Here is a 9,695-nt window from a genome sequence, read left to right as displayed (position 1 = left end):
CTGAAAACCATTGGTGGCCAGGAGTTCAATAGGGTTTTCGTATTTACGTTTACGTTTACGTTTACGTTTTACGTTTAGCTTCAGTTTTCCGTTTTAGTTTTCGGTTTTCGTATTTATTTCTTTTGCACATTCACGTTGACAACTTAATTGCTATGGATAAGACTTGGTGAAAATCTTTGTAATGAAACATTTCGGTTGTGAAGAATCAAATAAATTGAGTTTTGGATCTTGGCCGATGCCGTCCAGCTACCTTGCAGTCTTCGCACCTACAAGTAAGCAAATGTTTGTATCCTGGAACAGTTTAGTGAACCTTCTTAGTGTATGTGTACAGTAAGAACCCTGTCTTTACTACTGAGCTTTTTATTTTGAAACAATTTTATGAATTTTACTGTGTCATTGTCTATTCCATGCCAATGGCATCTTAAATTTAAAACATAGATCTTATGTACTATCTACCTAAGTCATTCTAATGTATCTAAATTAAGTCTTGGCATTAAGCTAGAATAACTAAGCATTATTAGCCATCATTCTGTATTAAGCGACCCCGGTAAAAGTTACATTAAAAACAATTTTGCCTAACATCTAGCAAATTTCATTTATAACACCTCATATGCATTACAAGGGAGTCGACGTCTAGCTTCTATTCTTTACTAGGTAGATAGATCAAGTAAAGTAAATTAAAATTATTTTTTTTTTCCTCTAATCTTTGTAAGGTGGTAGATTATTCCGTATCCGGGTATATTTCTATTCCGCCCAATTTACCACCCTTACAGGTGGCCCAAAAAATTTGAAGGGAGCTCTCTGCTCTAGGGCTCAGTAATGGCAAAACACTATGGTACATAGTAAGTACCACCCAAAATATAATTTCATGGAGGTGTATGCGGTGTGTAGACATGTTACGGTGTTCAGAACGTTGTTTCACAGAACGCTAGCAAAAACGAAGACAGGTGGTAGTATTGACGATTACCTACTGATACAAACCGCACAAAAATAAAAAATAAATACTACCTATAGATACCTATTTCGTAAAAGTTCACGATATATTATTGCAAATAAAACATCTGACGGACGAACTAGAGGTCAACGAACGTTGCGTAAGAAGGCCACTCGGAGTCAATGCTGCGTCGTAAGTGGGTTTTGCACATTGCGGGTTTGAAAAATACTAAATCACTAAAACTACAAAATGAGACAAATGGTTATTGGTACCTATTGGATTGTGTTTAGGAAGTAGGTCTAACCATACCTAACGCTAAGTTTTTGCTAGCGTTCTGGTTACAACCTGTATAATTCGTGCTCGTGATGAGTAAGACAGAAAACAAAAATGCATGAGTGTAAGAAGAGATAACGCTATACAAAACCAAGTGTCCTAGTTTTAAGTATAGATACTCTAAAAAAGATGTGGTACTTAAGTACTCGTAGATATGTATTTAAGGTGAAGCTTTAAATACTTACATATTGTTATCTACTTTTATTTTAGGGTTCCGTACCCAAAGGGTAAAACGGAACCTTACTACTAAGACTCCGCTGTGTCCGTCTGTCACCAGGCTGTATCTCATGAACCGTGATAGTTAGACAGTTGTCACAGATGATGTATAATCTGTTGCCGCTATAACAGCAATTAATACTAAAAAATAGAATAAAATAAATATTAAAGGGGGCTCCCATAAAACAGACATGATTTTTTCCCCGTTTTTATAGATAATGGTACGGAACCCTTGGTGCGCGAGTCTGACTCGCACTTAGCTGGTTTTTACTTCTTTATTTTATGATTGAACATAACAACATAGATTATTTCTTGATAAGCATAAAACGAAGCTGTCTACACTAATACAATGATTCTTCAACGTCAACCGAAAGGTACACCTACTTATATCCTAATACAGGAACAACTAAAGCGATCAGTTGGGTATGACATCCAATTTGTGTCCAATTTGAAATCTTAATAAGCGTCAAAGCGTTCCAGAAATAGTTGGCTAACTAATTACCGTCTTTACAAGGGAGGATGGCGACAATTGACAAATGCGTTCTGCGCCGTGCGATACATACAATTAGCCGGGGAATGTTCCCCACAAACCTAGCTTAGGGGAGATGCTATAGGTACGCAACACTTTCTTCTACCAAGGTACTGGACCATCGGCGGGGTGATTAAGTAAAACGTTGCAGTAACGACAGCAGTAGCAATCCGGCAGTTCATTTGCTGTCTCTCTTCTTCTTATTTTGCTTTGTGGCTATTGCTGTCTCTCTCTAGCCGGACGTTTGACAGCAATGATCGCGAGATTTACGCCTGTCGCAAGCCTGTCGCGAGATACGGGAGATACGTAATCAGCGCCGGTCTTACTAAGTAAGTATAATTGTGTAAAAATTAGCATGTCACTGTGGCTAATTCCGTTGTACACAATCTCAAAACTAAACTAAAATGGCATGTCTAAATATATTGCTATCCCTTTCATAGTGTTGTTTGCGGAAAAGGATAGCACTTGTGCATTGTGTACAAGAGAATTGGCCCCACTGACGCAACCTTGAAGATCTATCCATCCCAAAATCCCCCAACGCGCCCTAAAAACTAGGTTCACTTCCAAAATACCTACCTACTCGTATTTGCTTTTTTGCATATTTATTATTTTGTCAGACAGTGTGTTGAATTAAATTTTCCACCGAAGGATTTTTGTATCGCACGCGACCTCTATGTCTATTCCTAGGCATGTCGTGTTACTCGGCGCGGCGGCTCGGCGGTTTTCGAACGCAGTGCTAGTGTCACCGCGCTGTCAATGTCAAACGTTTGGCGGGAAAGTGACCTTTTGCACGATAAAATAGGGGCTACTTTCGTTCAGTAATTACATCTAAATTGAGTGTTTGCTTTGCGAGGGGGTCTATTTGAGAGGCCTTTGTCTGCGGACGGAGATAAATCATTTGGTGTCAGTCGTCTGGTTGGGATGTGTGACAAATTGCCCGAGCGCCACCTAGCGGCGTGGCGGAAGCGATTTCCTATCGCCTTATTATATCGCGTGATAGGTGAGAGGTCGTTAATGGACGGAGCTATGAAATATCGCCTTGCTGGAGATAATGATTGCATGTTAGGGATCTGCCCTTAATCTGCCAAAGCTATGGACAGAATGCAGTATGTATAGACGAAGTTATCCTAAATATCGAACCTCTAACAAAATAGGTAGGTACCTACAAGTTTGAAATAAAAGAAAAAGTTTCAAAAGCTGTAACCCGACTACGGAAAATAGAAAAAAATTAAAAACTGTAAAGTAAGTAGATAGCTACCTATATTCAGATTTAAGATTTAAAAATAAATGATTATTTTTTTAATTTTCATATCATGCGCCGGTATTTCAGGTGTTCGTCATCATCATCCATTATATCTTCAAAGAGCACTAATATTACATCTGCAATAAACAGTCTCAAATTAATTATACCATATTCATCCAGAAACGTCCAATTAACTGTGAAGAAGTTGGGAGTAATGGGGTTCGAAAGAAAATAGCTTCCATTTCAGATAGGGCTGCCAACCCTTTTTAACGTTGGGAAATGCGTTTCCACATCCCTCCCGAGAACGGGGAGGGTAGGTATGTGGGACTCGCCAGCCGGGAGGCGACCGGAATACCCACTAAAACCCAACGGCACTCCTGCACTTCGCCTGGCGACCGGCGGGCTGACTACGTAAAACGTCGCAGTAGTGACAGCAACGCGACAGCAGTAGCAATGCGACAGTTCATAGATTGTCCGATAGAGGGTGAACTAGAGCTCAATTGCTGTCTCTCTTCTTCTTCTTCTTCTTATTTGGCTTTGTGGCTATTGCTGTCTCTCTGTAGCCGCTGTTACGTGTGACGTTTGATAGCAATGATCGCGAGATTTACGCCTGTCGCAAGCCTGTCGTAAAACAGAAGTCAACTCATTATAGGTAGGTACATACTTATCATGGAAAGGCAGATGGCGCCACATGATAAGGAAGCTGGCCCCGCGGAACGGCCCGGGATAAGGCGAGGACAAAGAAGAAGACCTTCGTAAGGCCTTCTTGCACAGCTGTAACAGAACCCAAGCCAAATGCGACAGAAAGGGATCTATACAATCAACAAAAAATCATAGATATGAAAATTAATAGATGAAGATATTAGACAGTAGTACTCGTTTTTATCTTTTGACGACCTCCCTGGCGCAATCGTGAGCGCTGTGGTCTTATTAGTGGGAGGTCCCGGGTTCGATTCTTGGCAGGGGTTTGGAATTTTATAATTTCTAAATTTCTGGTCTGGTCTGGTGGGAGGCTTCGGCCGTGGCTAGTTACCACCCTACCGGCAAAGCCGTGCCGCCAAGCGATTTAGCGTGCCGGTACGATGACGTGTAGAAACCAAAGGGGTACGGGTTTAATAAAAACTGCCATACCCCTTCCAGGTTAGCCCGCTATCATCTTAGACTGCATCATCACTTACCATCAGGTGAGATTGCAGTCAAGGGCTAACTTGTATCTGAATTAAAAAAGAAAAAAAAATCTTTATTTTATTTCTATTTTAGAATCTAAATTTTTTATGTCATATTTTATATTTGCCTTCTGTAATAATATGGGTAGGTACAGTTTGCCTGAAATAAAGGATATTATTAAATCCTGGACGAGTGACAACCCTACTTCAAAGTGATTTGTTAAATACAAATTGGTTATTAAAATTCTTGGCGTTGCGACAATCCGGTGTCGCTTTGGGAATTTTAATTTGGGCTCTTATGTATCAATTTGATACTGTCAGAATTCGGGAAGTATCTAACTTACCTATCTAGAACCAAGTACCTACCTACTTGATTGTAGGTAAATATATGACACCAGTCTGCCAATCCGCAATTGGCCAGCGTGGTAGATTAGTAGGTGATTCTGAGAAGAGACCCGTTCTCTGTAGTGAGCCAGCGATAGGTTGATGATGAAAGCGGAACCCTAAAAACCACTACGGGGTCAGTAGTCTTCTCCCTGGCGCAATGGTATTGCGCTGTCTTATTAGTGGAAGGTCCTGGGTTCGATTCCCGGCAGGGGGTTGAAATTTTATAATTTCTAAATTTCTAGTTTCCGTGGCTAGTGCACCTTACCGGCAAAGCCGTGCCGCCAAGCGATTTAGCCTTCCGGTATTAGGTACAATGCCGTGTAGAAACCAAAGGGGTGTGGGTTTAATAAAAAAAACTGCCATACCCCTTCCAGGTCAGCCCGCTTTCATCTTAGACTGAAACATCACTTACCACCAGGTAAGATTGCAGTCAAGGGCTAACTTGTATCTGATTTAAAAAACCGGCCAAGTGCGAGTCAGGCTCGCGCAATGAGGGTTTCGTACCTACTACAGTCGTATTTTTTTGACATTTTGCAGGATAATTCAAAAACTATGATACATAAAAATAAATAAAAATCTGTTTTAGAATGCACAGGTGAAGACCTTTCATATGATATCCCACTTGATATAGTTATCTTATTTAGAAAATTGAATAGGTATACTTACTAATTATTAGTTCATGACCACAATTTAATTTTTTTTGTAAGATCTAACCCTAAATTCACGGTTTACAGATTTTCCCCCAAATGTCAGCTATAAGATCTACCTACCTGCCAAATTTCATGATTCTAGGTCAACGGAAAGTACCCTGTAGGTTTCTTGACAGACAGACAGACAGACAACAAAGTGATCCTGTAAGGGTTCCGTTTTTCCTTTTGAGGTACGGAACCCTAAAAACTGCCATAGCCCTTCCAGGTCAGCCCGCTTTCATCTTAGACTGCATCATCACTTAGGGTAAGGTTGCCATCGTTGGACCGACGCTTTGATTGGACCATCGATGTTTCTCGGAATTGGAAGGACCTGTGCGTGAAAGAAAGAGATAAAACACATTCTCTAGAACTCATTTGCTTACTCCACAACCGCCAGTGTACCAGCAACGTCCATTTGGAAGTGAAGTTTTTTTGTGTGTCAGAGAGTGCAGTAAATTTTTTCATATGGTGGTTTGACGTAGCAAGTAAGTACTTTATTCTTTAATGTGTCTCAATTTTACTACAGCTAGTGGGTTTCATATGAAACTGGCTTGCTTTTGGTACACGATTAGTAAGTTTTAGGATAACGTATAAGTGGTGAATGACATTTTACTAATGAAGTACCCAGTTGCTATCATTGGACCAGTCTTAGTTGCCATTATTGAACTGGTCCAATGATGGATCTGTACGGAAAACCAAATTTATTTTTTATTTTTAGGATGGCTGAAAATGATGAAAATGAGCCCAGTAAAAGCAAAAAGTTAAGGCTATACTATACCTGTAACGCAACAAGTATGGCGCTTGCTCTTGAAGCACTTAAGTCCAAAAAAAATTGGTCTCAATGGGGCAGCTAGATCTTACGGAGTTCTGAGAGCCACTCTTCTGCTTTTGTTATTTACGTGAAAAATTAAGCTTTGTAATGTCGCAATATTGTGATCTCAAGTTGTTTGATTATTTGAAGTAAATTAAAATTATAAAAATTAAGTATACAAAAAATTTCATTTCTTATTAAAAAAAATTTTTTCGAGTTTCCATTATTGGACCAGTTGTATAAGTAGCCTGTGTTCCAATCGTGGAGTCTTTGGGGGTCCAATCAAGGTGCTGGTGGTCCAATCAAAGCAACTTTTTACCTGAGCTTTATTCGAGGTTTTCTCTACTATATCTTGTTTTTATGACATTTGAATAGTTTCGTGTTACAGTTAATCATATTTGCTAACTAATGACAAAATTTAAGAGTTCTACAGTAAAATATTTCCAAGTTATCGAAATGTAAAAAAATGTGGTCCAATAGTGGCAACCTTACCCTACCACCCGGTAAGATTGCAGTTAAGGGCTATTACTTGTATCTGATTTAAAAAAAGAAACAAATAATGACAAAGACATGACAAAGAAGAAGATCTTGCAATATGAAAAAGCTAATCCAGCAGAAGCTTTCTTGTAAGTGTGTACAGTAGGTATAGATTATAGAATAGATATAGATTCGATTAATTCCACCCCGAGTCCAGTGACGTAGCGAGCTTGTGTCTGAATTAAAAAAAAATGATTGGTTCGATTCGATTAATTCCACCCCGAGTCCAGTGACGTAGCGAGGATCATAACGATCACTTAAAAATAAAGTGCTATAATGAATCCGGGTAGAATTTTAATTGGGATCGCGCGGTGCCGCGTTTTTTCGCGCACAAACTTTTTAATTAATCCGTCCTCTGAAACGGACCAACTTCACTTGTAACCACAGATTCTATTAAAGGGAAGAGTGGCCTTATTCATAACGTTTTCAAAGTTGTATGATAGTCTGCCAATCCGTACTTGGCCAGGGCACAGCGTGGTGTACCTACCTACCTATTAAGTACCTATAGCCTAAGTAAGCCCTTCTCATTCTGAGAGGTGGTTCGTACTCAGTAGGGTTATGCAAGTGTTGAGATGATCACGATGATGATATTAAGACAAGTAAACAAAAATCACCGATGTTTCCTTTGACATCTCCAGGTAGCCTTTACTTCATTTGGCATTGGCATTTGACTAATAAATTTTATCGCTTCGTCTCATCTGTAGCTTATTAAACATTTAAATATCTATGGTTTTAACCAGACGTGCTAATTAATGATTCAAATTTTGTTTGGAGATTTATACCTAGCCACTTACCTACCTCGTTATACCTACGTACTTGTTTTTTATTCTTTTTATCTTCCCTCGTGTCTTAATTAAAGTGGAATTATTAATTAACTTAAAACCAACCAATAGGTATGAGCTCAGTGGCTATCATTCAGAGTTAGACACTGAGTTAGCAAATTACCCCACTGCCTATATAGGTACCTTTTTTTTTAATTTATTTTAATTCAGATAGGTACAAGTTAGCCCTTGACTGCAATCTCACCTGATGGTAAGTGATGATGCAGTCTAAGATGATAGCGGGCTAACCTGGAAGGGGTATGGCAGTTTTTATTAAACCCATACCCCTTTGGTTTCTACACGGCATCGTACCGGAACGCTAAATCGCTTGACGGCACGGCTTTGCCGGTAGGGTGGTAACTAGCCACGGCCGAAGCCTCCCGTCAGAAAAAAGACTAGCTACCTACTTAAAGAAGCTTGGGGCTTAAAGCTCTGTGACTAGAAATTTTATATTTTACGTGTCGGTTGTCTTTTTAAACGTAGACTCCTATAGGACTAAGGAAGGGTTTTCAAAAAATCCATTTAGGTAAGTGAAGTCGGGATAGCTAGTCTGATGTATTTTCTTTCTTTTCACGTCCATTCTAATATAAATAAGCTCAAATACTTAATGGGGCAGTGATTGGGTCACGCTGTGACTCTAATCTCGTCCATTGCGACACCTTGGAATGTGGGACTTTGGTCCATAAAGATAATATACAGGATGATCTATAAGGTACTTTAATATACCTAAACAAAATATTAGGTACTCTACTAAAAAAATATTGATTGACTGACATAATCTTGACATAATATTATTATTGAGATTTATTATTAAATATCGATCAAACCGCAGGAGTCTGAAATTTGAGATTTTACATGTAGGTACCTAGTACCTACCTACCAGTAGCGTGCACAGGATTTCAAGGCAGGGTATGCATTTAGGTATGAGCTTATTTTCCGGCAGGTTTTAATGAAAAATAAGCATTGATTTTTTACAACGCGGGTAAGCAGTGCGTTTATGCCTCTATGAGCTGCACGCCACTGCTACCTACCTACGTTTATCAATGTCGTAGAATCCAGAAAGGATTTTAAAAGTTTTGGCAGCAAACAGATCAGTTAGTGATTTTATATTAGTATCTAGGTAAGTATCTTACCTAGATACCTATAGGTATCTAGGTCGTACCTAGGTAGTACCTAAGTACCTATTTGATCAATAGATAAGTTTCAAGCTTACTTATAGGTATAGGTAGGTATACCTACCTACCTAAGTACTTAGAGCCTAAAGTTTCAAGCTTAAGTTTCGTTCACTATGTACTTAGGTATTATGTAGACCTATCTACTTATTAATTTTTTTAATTAAACATAATTTTAAATTTTATTGAAAAAAAATGTCCTTTTAAAGGTATACAACCCTGTAATTGGGTTTGTACTTTCAAAAGGACATTTTTCCAAAAAGTTTGAAACAATCTTTAGGTAGGTAGGTACCTACTTAATTCATAATATGTAGGTATTAGATATACCTAGGTAACTAAATAACCTGGAATTAATTAGTTTTTTATGATTATTCTTTAACTAAATGAACATCCCGTAGCTATCATTCGTATCTACAGAAAACCGTATCGAAGGGTTGAAATCGTGCATATCATTGGTGTCGTTTAATAGAAGATCTTTAACAGCGATTAAGTGTTTCGAAAAAAAAACACCAAAGACGATTGACAGCCGTCGACGGTTGACAAGACACAATGGTCGTTCGACAAGCGTGAACTTTCATTCCGAGAGCTACCGATACAACGGGTCCAATAATCATAGGTAGGTATATAAATGAGCCGTGATCGCCTAGTAGTTAGGACATCCGCGTCCTATTCGGGACGTTGGGAGGTTCGATTCAGGGCACGCACCATACCTACCTACTTAGATAGATACTAATTTTTCGGAATTATGTGCGTTTTAAGAAATTAGGTAAATAATATAGTAGGTACCTACTTAGGGAGTTTTTAATGAATCAGCTTCAAAACTGCTTTTTTTTTTCTTCGGGGGAGGAAAGCTTCAA

The sequence above is a fragment of the Maniola hyperantus genome, chromosome 24, assembly GCF_902806685.2.
Source record: "Maniola hyperantus chromosome 24, iAphHyp1.2, whole genome shotgun sequence".
Classification (NCBI taxonomy): Eukaryota; Metazoa; Arthropoda; class Insecta; order Lepidoptera; family Nymphalidae; genus Maniola; species Maniola hyperantus.
Note: the sequence above shows the minus strand (reverse complement) of the source record.